The sequence below is a fragment of the Triticum aestivum genome, chromosome 2B (genome assembly GCF_018294505.1).
Source record: "Triticum aestivum cultivar Chinese Spring chromosome 2B, IWGSC CS RefSeq v2.1, whole genome shotgun sequence".
Classification (NCBI taxonomy): domain Eukaryota; kingdom Viridiplantae; phylum Streptophyta; class Magnoliopsida; order Poales; family Poaceae; genus Triticum; species Triticum aestivum.
The window spans coordinates 135,098,002-135,107,288 of record NC_057798.1 but is presented as its reverse complement, the minus strand read 5'-3'; positions in this window follow the sequence as shown (position 1 = coordinate 135,107,288).

The following is a 9,287-nucleotide window of genomic DNA, read 5'->3' as shown; positions in this document are numbered from 1 at the left end:
TTAACCTGATGACAAACTATCTTATATGTGTTGCAGGGAAACAATGGGAAGCACTGAGGTTTACAAGATGGTACTAACTATTATACCTTGCCTTTTTTTATACGGATAATCAAGCTACAGTAACATCTGCTAATAATGCCATGACACCTCGATTACGGTTGCTAATCTCGCGTTAGTTCGAAATCGATTCGAATTCTAATTCAAAAGAAAAGCAAACAACAAAAGTTTTCAAAATATTAAAACTAAAATGTCCAGGGTGAGCCAAATAATGCATAGGTAGGTATGGAGAGGAAACCACACTTCTGTAAGGTATTCAAATGCACTAAAACAAATAAAATAGCAGCTAAACCTGTTGTAAATGCCCTTTTGAAATTTATAAAAATGAGAACTAAATATTTTAAATACCAAAATATATTGTGGCGGTGGGCTAATTTGCAACCTCCATTTAGGTACTCTTTTTATAATTTTACAAAACCAATAGTTATTAAAACTATAATAAAAATAGAAAAAGAATAAAAAAAGGAAACAAAGCCCCCTGCTGGGCCGTGGCCCAGCTGGCCACCAGGCCAACAACCGGCCAGCCCACTAACCAGGCCGGCCCACCCCACTCCCTATACACCCCTGCCCAAACCCTAACCGACACCCAGTACCCCACTCCTCCTTGTTACCCACTCTCCCTCTCTCTCTCCCGATCCCATCTGGGTCGAGGCACCCGAGCCCGCCGCCGTCGTTCGACCCGCGGCGCTACCCGTCGCCGCTGCCCGGGGCCACCTCGCCGGACCGCCGCACCCCCGCCCCCTGCCTCCTCCCAGGCGCCCTCCTACTCGACTGGATAGGGGAGGGGCCAGATCCCGCGCCGCCCTGAGCTTGCGACGCCGGCGCCCATCCCCGGCGCCGCCTCATCGCTGCTGTGCTCCGCCACCTTGTCGTCGCCGCTCCATCGCCTCTTCCTCGCCGACGCCAACGCGCCCCGTCGCCCCCCCTTCCCTGCTCGCAAGTGAGCGCCGCCGTCCCTCGTCGCCCCCTCTCTCCCTATGTCTCCCCGGTCACCACCATCCCCGCCCGCGGTCGACGCGCTCCGGCCCCGCCCGTTGCGCGCTCACCGCGCACCTCTCCCCGTCGCTCCCGCGCATGGCCTCGCTGGCCCACGGCCGCGGCCACGGCGCTCGACCGCCCTGCTTGTGACCCGTGGCCGCGCCACCATCGCCTCCTCCTCATGCGCCTCCCCCCACTACGTCGCGGCCTTCGCCTGGATGCCACCCCTCGCTGCCGATTCCCGGCGCCCGCACGCGTGCCGGCCGCCTCGGTCGCGCCCGGTGGCCTCACCCCCACACCGCCACCCCGCAACGCCCGGTCGGGTGCGCCCCTGTTCGGGCTGTGCCCCGACGCCCGCGCCCTCTAGGCCCCTATGGGCCACAGCCATGTGGGGCCCGGCCCCAGAACGTTTAAAAAAAAGAGAAGAAAAGAAAAAGGAAATAAAATAAAAATGAATTAATAAAATTAATAAATAAAAAATCAATCAATTAGTGAATTAATTAACTTAATTAAGCTTGTTTAGTTAACCTAATTAACTATTGTGAGTTAATTAAACTGTGATTAGATTAGTTAAATCATAATTAGAGTAAATAGAGTATGACATGGGGGACCCACACGTCAGATTGAGCCAGTCAACTCCCTGTTGACTGCTGACGTCATGATGACGTCAGCGTGCACTATTCTGGATAATGTTAGAATTAATTAGTTAAATAAATTCTAAAAATGATTAAAACTTTAGAAAATCATATAAAATAAATCGTAGCTCAGATGAAAATACTTTCTACATGAAAGTTGCCCAGAACGACGAGACGAACCCGGATACGCAGTCCGTTCGTCCACCACACACCCCTAACATATCAAACACGCAACTTTCCCCCTCCGGTTCATCTGTCCGAAAACCCGAAACACCGGGAATACTTTCCCGGATGTTTCCCTCTTTCGCCGGTATCACATAATACCGCGTTAGGACATACCTAGCACCGCGTATTGCTGCGTCTTGCTTTGTGTTGCATTTGATTGCTCTATTATTTATTGTGTTCCCCCTCCGCTACTCCTTTCCGGTAGACTCCGAGACCGCTGCCGATGTCCGTGTGTTCGACTACATCGAAGATGACCCCCTCCTTGCCAGAGCAACCAGGCAAGCCCCCCCTTTGATCACCAGATATCGCCTACACTTTTCTCTATACTGCTTGCATTAGAGTAGTGTAGCATGTTACTGCTTTCCGTTATTCCTATCCTGATGCATAGCCTGTCCTTGCTACTACTGTTGTTACCATTACCTGCTATCCTACTGCTTAGTATAGGATGCTAGTGTTCCATCAGTGGCCCTACACTCTTGTCCGTATGCCATGCTATACTACTGGGCCGTGATCACTTCGGGAGGTGATCACGGGCATATACGATATACTTTACACAATTACATTACCTGTGATACTGTTCGGAGATGGGGGTTGAAGGGGCAGGTGGCTCCATCCCGATAGAGGTGGGCCTGGGTTCCCGACGGCCCCCGACTGTTACTTTGTGGCAGAGCGGCAGGGCAGGTTGAGACCACCTAGGAGACAGGTGGGCCTGGCCCTGGTCGGCGTTCGCGGATATTTAACACGCTTAACGAGATCTGGGTATTTGATCTGAGTTGGCTACGAGCCTATACGCACTAACCATCTACGCGGGAGTAGTTATGGGTATCCTGGCGTCGTGGTATTAGCCGAAGCCTTCTTGACGTCAGCGACTGAGTGGCGTGCGCCGGGTTGGACTGCGTTAACGCAACTTCCTTTGTAATAGAGGTTGCTACGTCTGCTCATCGGCCGCATACGCAACGTGCAGGTGTGCTAAGGGCGATGGGCCCAGACCCCTGTGCGCTTAGGTTTAGACCGGTGTGCTGACCTCTCTGTTGTGCCTAGGTGGGGCTGCGACGTGTTGATCTTCCGCGGTCGGGCATGACCCAGGAAAGTGTGTCCGGCCAAATGGGATCAAGCGTGTTGGGTAAGTTGGTGCACCCCTGCAGGGAAGTTAATCTATTCGAATAGCCGTGATCTTCGATAACAGGACGACTTGGAGTTGTACCTTGACCTTATGACAACTAGAACCGGATACTTAATAAAACACACCCTTCCAAGTTCCACAGACAACCCGGTGATCGCTTTTCCACAGGGTGACGAGGGGAGGATCGCCAGGTAGGATTATGCTACTGCGATGCTACTAGAGATGCTACTTGGAGATGCTACTTGGAGATACTACTTGGAGGACTTCAATCTACTCTCTTTTACATGCTGCAAGACGGAGGCTGCCAGAAGCGTAGTCTTCGGCAGGATTAGCTATCCCCCTTTTATTCTGGCATTCTGCAGTTCAGTCCACCGATATGGCCTTTTACACATATACCCATGCATATGTAGTGTAGCTCCTTGCTTGCGAGTACTTTGGATGAGTACTCACGGTTGCTTTTCTCCCTCTTTTCCCCTTTCCCTTCTACCTGGTTGTCGCAACCAGATGATGGAGCCCTGGAGCCAGACGCCACCGTCGACGATGATTCCTACTACACTGGAGGTGCCTACTACTACGTGCAGGCCGCTGACGACGACCAGGAGTAGTTAGGAGGATCCCAGGCAGGAGGCCTGCGCCTCTTTCGATCTGTATCCCAGTTTGTGCTAGCCTTCTTAAGGCAAACTTGTTTAACTTATGTCTGTACTCAGATATTGTTGCTTCCGCTGACTCGTCTATGATCGAGCACTTGTATTCGAGCCCTCGAGGCCCCTGGCTTGTATTATGATGCTTGTATGACTTATTTATGTTTTAGAGCTGTGTTGTGATATCTTCCCGTGAGTCCCTGATCTTGATCGTACACATTTGCGTGCATGATTAGTGTACGATTGAATCGGGGGCGTCACAAGTTGGTATCATAGCCGACTGCCTGTAGGAATCCCCCTTTCCAACTCCTTGGTCAAAGTTGAGTCTAGTCAATGAAAATTGTTTTACTAACTTGGCTGTGCGGCCCATGGGCCCACGTCGCCAATTGGGTGGTATTAGGATCTTTTACTCCTCGTCTATACTCTAGGACTCTGATCTCTCTTCTATTCGGGTTTATGAGTTTAACTAAATCTAACATTAGGATCTTGTGATCACTTTCACCCGGAGAGCCCCTTATTACCGATGATCGTCGGCTGCACCAGAAGATTTTGAAGATACTCTCTGATGTTCTCTCGAGACTCTGTGTCCGTCGCTTTTGCAATCCCCTACCACCGATACATCCCTATGGATAAATGCTTACACATGTCCTTCTTACTTTCAGTCCCAGCTGCTCTTGTTATTACAAGATGCATCGAATTATTCTTTGACTTTTAAGAAAATCTCTTGAGCCTTATGCCTTACAAATCTTTGCCGCATGAATACCCCTACGGATAATTCCTCGCACTTATCAAGTATCCGCTCATTCCCAATTGTTCATGTGTTTCATAAAATTCTTCCAAATACTACTCGATCTTACGAAAATCCTCAACATGCTATTGCTCTTGAAATTCTTGCTTGCTTGCATTATGGTTAATCCCATAAGTCTAGTAATCTTATTGGCATCCTTTGTCACTATTATTTTGAGTACATTAATTCGATATGTTGCGAATGCTCGCAATCATCAAGCAATAGAATTCTTCCCTTCAGCCCAGACGTCACTCCGGACATGAGCTGGTTCTGGACCAAACTAATTGTCATCAATTGTGCCTCTGGTCTATCCAACTTATCCATCCTTGATCAGAGTGTCTGCTTCTGATCCCTTGTTTTGGAAATCATAATTCCTTTGTTATCTAAGCATCGAATTATTCAGATGTTCTATAATCTGATGCCCGTGCATTCTTTCTCCCTCTGATTGAGTATCGATACTCACATCAGCTCCGTTGTGGATCGCCCGATCCATTGTTGGATTTCATTCGACATTGTCCTTCATAATTAGTCATCTTGTGAGTTCTTTCTCCGATACATAATGCCTTTGGTAAATTGTATCCTCTCCTTTTGCCAACCATGCTCTGCTTTTGAGCTGGTGATAATTACTCTTGAAGCTTGTGGTATATGTTCCTAAGATGCCCTGATGGGTTGAACCTATGCCTTCCTTACTATGTGTGAACTCGGAAGTTTTCATGGGTCATACTCATCTGGTATTTCACCAGGTAAAACTTTCAACACTGATGCCATTATCGAAACGAGAAGTGAATGTAAGGTTATGCTTTGGAGAAGTGGGAGTCAACCTTGAACTTTGTGTTCATGCCCATGGACCCGAGGTGGAACTTATCATGGAAGCTTCTCGTAGTAATAATAATCCCCTTGTTATAACTTCTTCTCTTATCTATGCTTGGTCTTTTGCGACCGTGGTTTCGACCATATTGTTCTTCTTTGATCCCATTTCTTGGACAAGTTTAAGTGCTTGCCTTCTGCAAATGATTTCACTTGTCCAACCTCTATCCCGCTCTACCCTTGAGTATACTCTCTGGTACCGCGGGAATATCATGGAACTACATAACTCCTTATGGGTTCTTCATCAACTGTTATTTCTCACTGATTCCAATTTTCCTGGGTTCTGGGTTGTCGTCAACCGAGAACACTGATAAGTGAATCAATTCCGCACTTCGATTCGATAACTTTAAGTATTCTTCATTGCTTATGAGTTTATTAATCTTTCAAGTCATTGCTAGCCTGATCGGCTATATCATTATCGTGCAACTTTTAACTGTGCTACCTGGCCCCTCTTTCCGGAGCACAAATTTAGATGGTAAGCAAATCTTCCGTGATCTTCCTCGTCATATCATTTCTCCTTGAACAGACTTGATTTTAAGTTTGTGTCGTACCCATGGTTCCAATAACCTTTCGCTTCATCATTCCTTTGACTCGATGTCATCGCTGATTGATTACATCTTCATGAAATCTCTCGACAATTGTGTCGTGATCATCATCAACCTTATGAGCTCTTCCAGGATATCAATTGAATTCATGATGAGAAATACCATCCTTGCCCTCGCTGATTTGTGTTGTCATCGACCACTTTATTGCCTTCCCACCAACACAAGCTTGTTCGTGTTTGGTGTTATACCTTGAGTTCTTTGCTATCCAGCAATTGTTCTTCTTTACCTTGGAACATTACCATCTCTTATGTCCTCAATGTTGTGAGAATTTCACCACCTCTGGAGAATTCTTGATACAAGTGATACTTATCACCATCACCATTCTTTTCTTGGTCACCGTGTTATTTCTAACCACCGACAAATGGACTGTGATGTGTAATTCCAAAATTTCTAGCAACCCTATTGCTTTGAAGTTAATGGTCGGTCGTTCATTCTTAGTCTATTGATTATTGAATCACCATTCCGACATTTGTCGTGCAACCCAACCCATATTTCGGGCGCACCTTTCAACCAATGTTTAACTATGTATGTTTTCCTCGAGCATACCTCACTATAACATTTGATCTGAAAAGGGTTATCTCCTTGTTCAGATAATCGTGGAAATCCATCTTTTGAGATCTCAATGGAATGTCGCTGAGTCCATCAGCCACCTCCTCATTCTCTCCTTGACTTAATGATGAACTTTTGTTTCGGAACTCGCTTCCATAGTTCAGTTCCCAAGAATCTTACAATGTCATCTCGACAATTTGTGTTGCACCTTTTCTTCACAGACATCCTGAGTCTGAGTTATCCTGACACCAATCGGATCTGAATCTCGGTCAGATATGGTGGTTGGGACAACTTCCAGGAGTTATGATGTTGGTCCTTTGATGACCCGGTAATATGATGTCATGTATAGCACCCCCCCCCTCGGCTGGAGGACCTGTCATTATAATTTCTTTTGCAAAGATAACCATTCTTCTTGGAGAGAATTGTAAGACTTACTCTATAAGTTATTCCTGATGAATCCTTTGTGTTCCCAAAGTCTGACCTTTGCTCGAAGACCATGTCGATGCTATCTCGAAGCATGTTTGTGGTACTCTGATTTTCAACAAGTACATTTGAAGCCCAATGCTAAATGTTTCCTGCCCAATTATCCAAACACCGATGTATGGGTATTGTCATGAAATTTGTCTCCCCTACCGAAATGGTTTCTACTTTCTATCCCGTCGTGGATATCTTGCTCTACTTGACCTTGGGAAGGGTATACCCCTGGTATATGTGTCAAACACAATTTCCTTTCCATTGTTCTGTCTGATCTGATGATCACATTTTCCTTTCCATTGATTTATTTAACCTTCCTTGTGATCCATAGGATCTAAGCAGTAATATTCTTCTGCTTATGTATACACCTTGGTGTACAACCGTGTCAGTAAGACCCTGTTGAAATTGTCGATAGCATTCCGGTCACCACCGATGGACGAGAACTTTGCCTATTGGTCCGCCTCGTTCAACGAGCAGGAAAATGGTTCTCTTCATCCCTCGCCCTTGGTATCGACGTTGTTGCCAACATAATTGACAGGCTATCCTCTGACATGCCTTTCTTGCATGATCACGCAAGATGTCTCCGCCCTTCCTACTTTTAACCCACATGGTGGGCCCATAACCCACAGTTCCACAGGATCGAAACCTAACTCTCCTGTACACCCCCTATTCCCAAAGTTATTCCTCTCGCGTGGACTCGTATGTAATTCATGAGCCACCTTCCGATGAGATCACCAATTCTGGCATCGGAAACAATAAATATTCCGTTGCTTGGAACCCCTTTCACCTTTTGATCAGGCATCGAACGCTTGCCTATCCGTTTAAAAATTCTCATGGTACCTCCTTACTTTGCTCTCAATATTTTCTTAAGATTCAATTCGAGAGTAACTTCCGCCACCTTCCTCGATGTTATCGACCAGATAGTCAACCTTGTAGAGGTCTGTCCTTTTGAAGCTACCCCTTATCCTTTCCGTAAGTACGATGAAGATCCCCAAGTAAGGACGACGACTTGATCATGGTGACTTGAAGCAGAGAAATGAAGACATCAACGAAAGGGATCAACCTCTTCGAGAAGAGCAACTATGACCGAGAAGAATCGTTAGAATTTCGTACCCAGATCCGTTCCCCCCTTATAACCGCTCCTAAATCTCGGGACGAGATTTCTTGTAGTGGAGGAGAATTGTGACGCCCGGATAATCAAGCTACAGTAACATCTGCTAATAATGCCACGACACCTCGATTACGGTTGCTAATCTCGCGTTAGTTCAAAATCGATTCGAATTCTAATTCAAAAGAAAAGCAAACAACAAAAGTTTTCAAAATATTAAAACTAAAATGTCCAGGGTGAGCCAAATAATGCATAGGTAGGTATGGAGAGGAAACCACACTTCTGTAAGGTATTCAAATGCACTAAAACAAATAAAACAGCAGCTATACCTATTGTAAATGCCCTTTTGAATTTTATAAAAATGAGAACTAAATATTTTAAATACCAAAATATATTGTGGCGGTGGGCTAATTTGCAACCTCCATTTAGGTACTCTTTTTTATAATTTTACAAAACCAATAGTTATTAAAACTATAATAAAAACAGAAAAAGAATTAAAAAAGGAAACAAAGCCCCCTGCTGGGCCGTGGCCCAGCTGGCCACCAGGCCAACAACCGGCCAGCCCACTAACCAGGCCGGCCCACCCCACTCCCTATACACCCCTGCCCAAACCCTAACCGACACCCAGTACCCCACTCCTCCTCGTTACCCACTCTCCCTCTCTCTCTCTCCCGATCCCATCTGGGTCGAGGCACCCGAGCCCGCCGCTGTCGTTCGACCCGCGGCGCTACCCGTCGCCGCCGCCCGGGGCCACCTTGCCGGACCGCCGCACCACCGCCCCCTGCCTCCTCCCAGGCGCCCTCCTACTTGACTGGATCGGGGAGGGTCCAGATCCCGCGCCGCCCTGAGCCTGCGATGCCGGCGCCCATCCCCGGCGCCGCCTCGTCGCTGCTGTGCTCCGCCACCTTGTCGTCGCCGCTCCATCGCCTCTTCCTCGCCGACGCCAACGCGCCCCGTCGCCCCCCCTTCCCTGCTCGCAAGTGAGCGCCGCCGTCCCCCTTCGCCCCCTCTCTCCCTGTGTCTCCCCGGTCACCACCATCCCCGCCCGCGGTCGACGCGCTCCGGCCCCGCCCGTTGCGCGCTCACCGCGCACCTCTCCCCGTCGCTCCCGTGCCCGGCCTCGCTGGCCCACGGCCGCGGCCACGGCGCTCGACCGCCCTGCTCGTGACCCGTGGCCGCGCCACCATCGCCTCCTCCTCATGCGCCTCCCCCCACTGCGTCGCGGCCTTCGCCTGGAC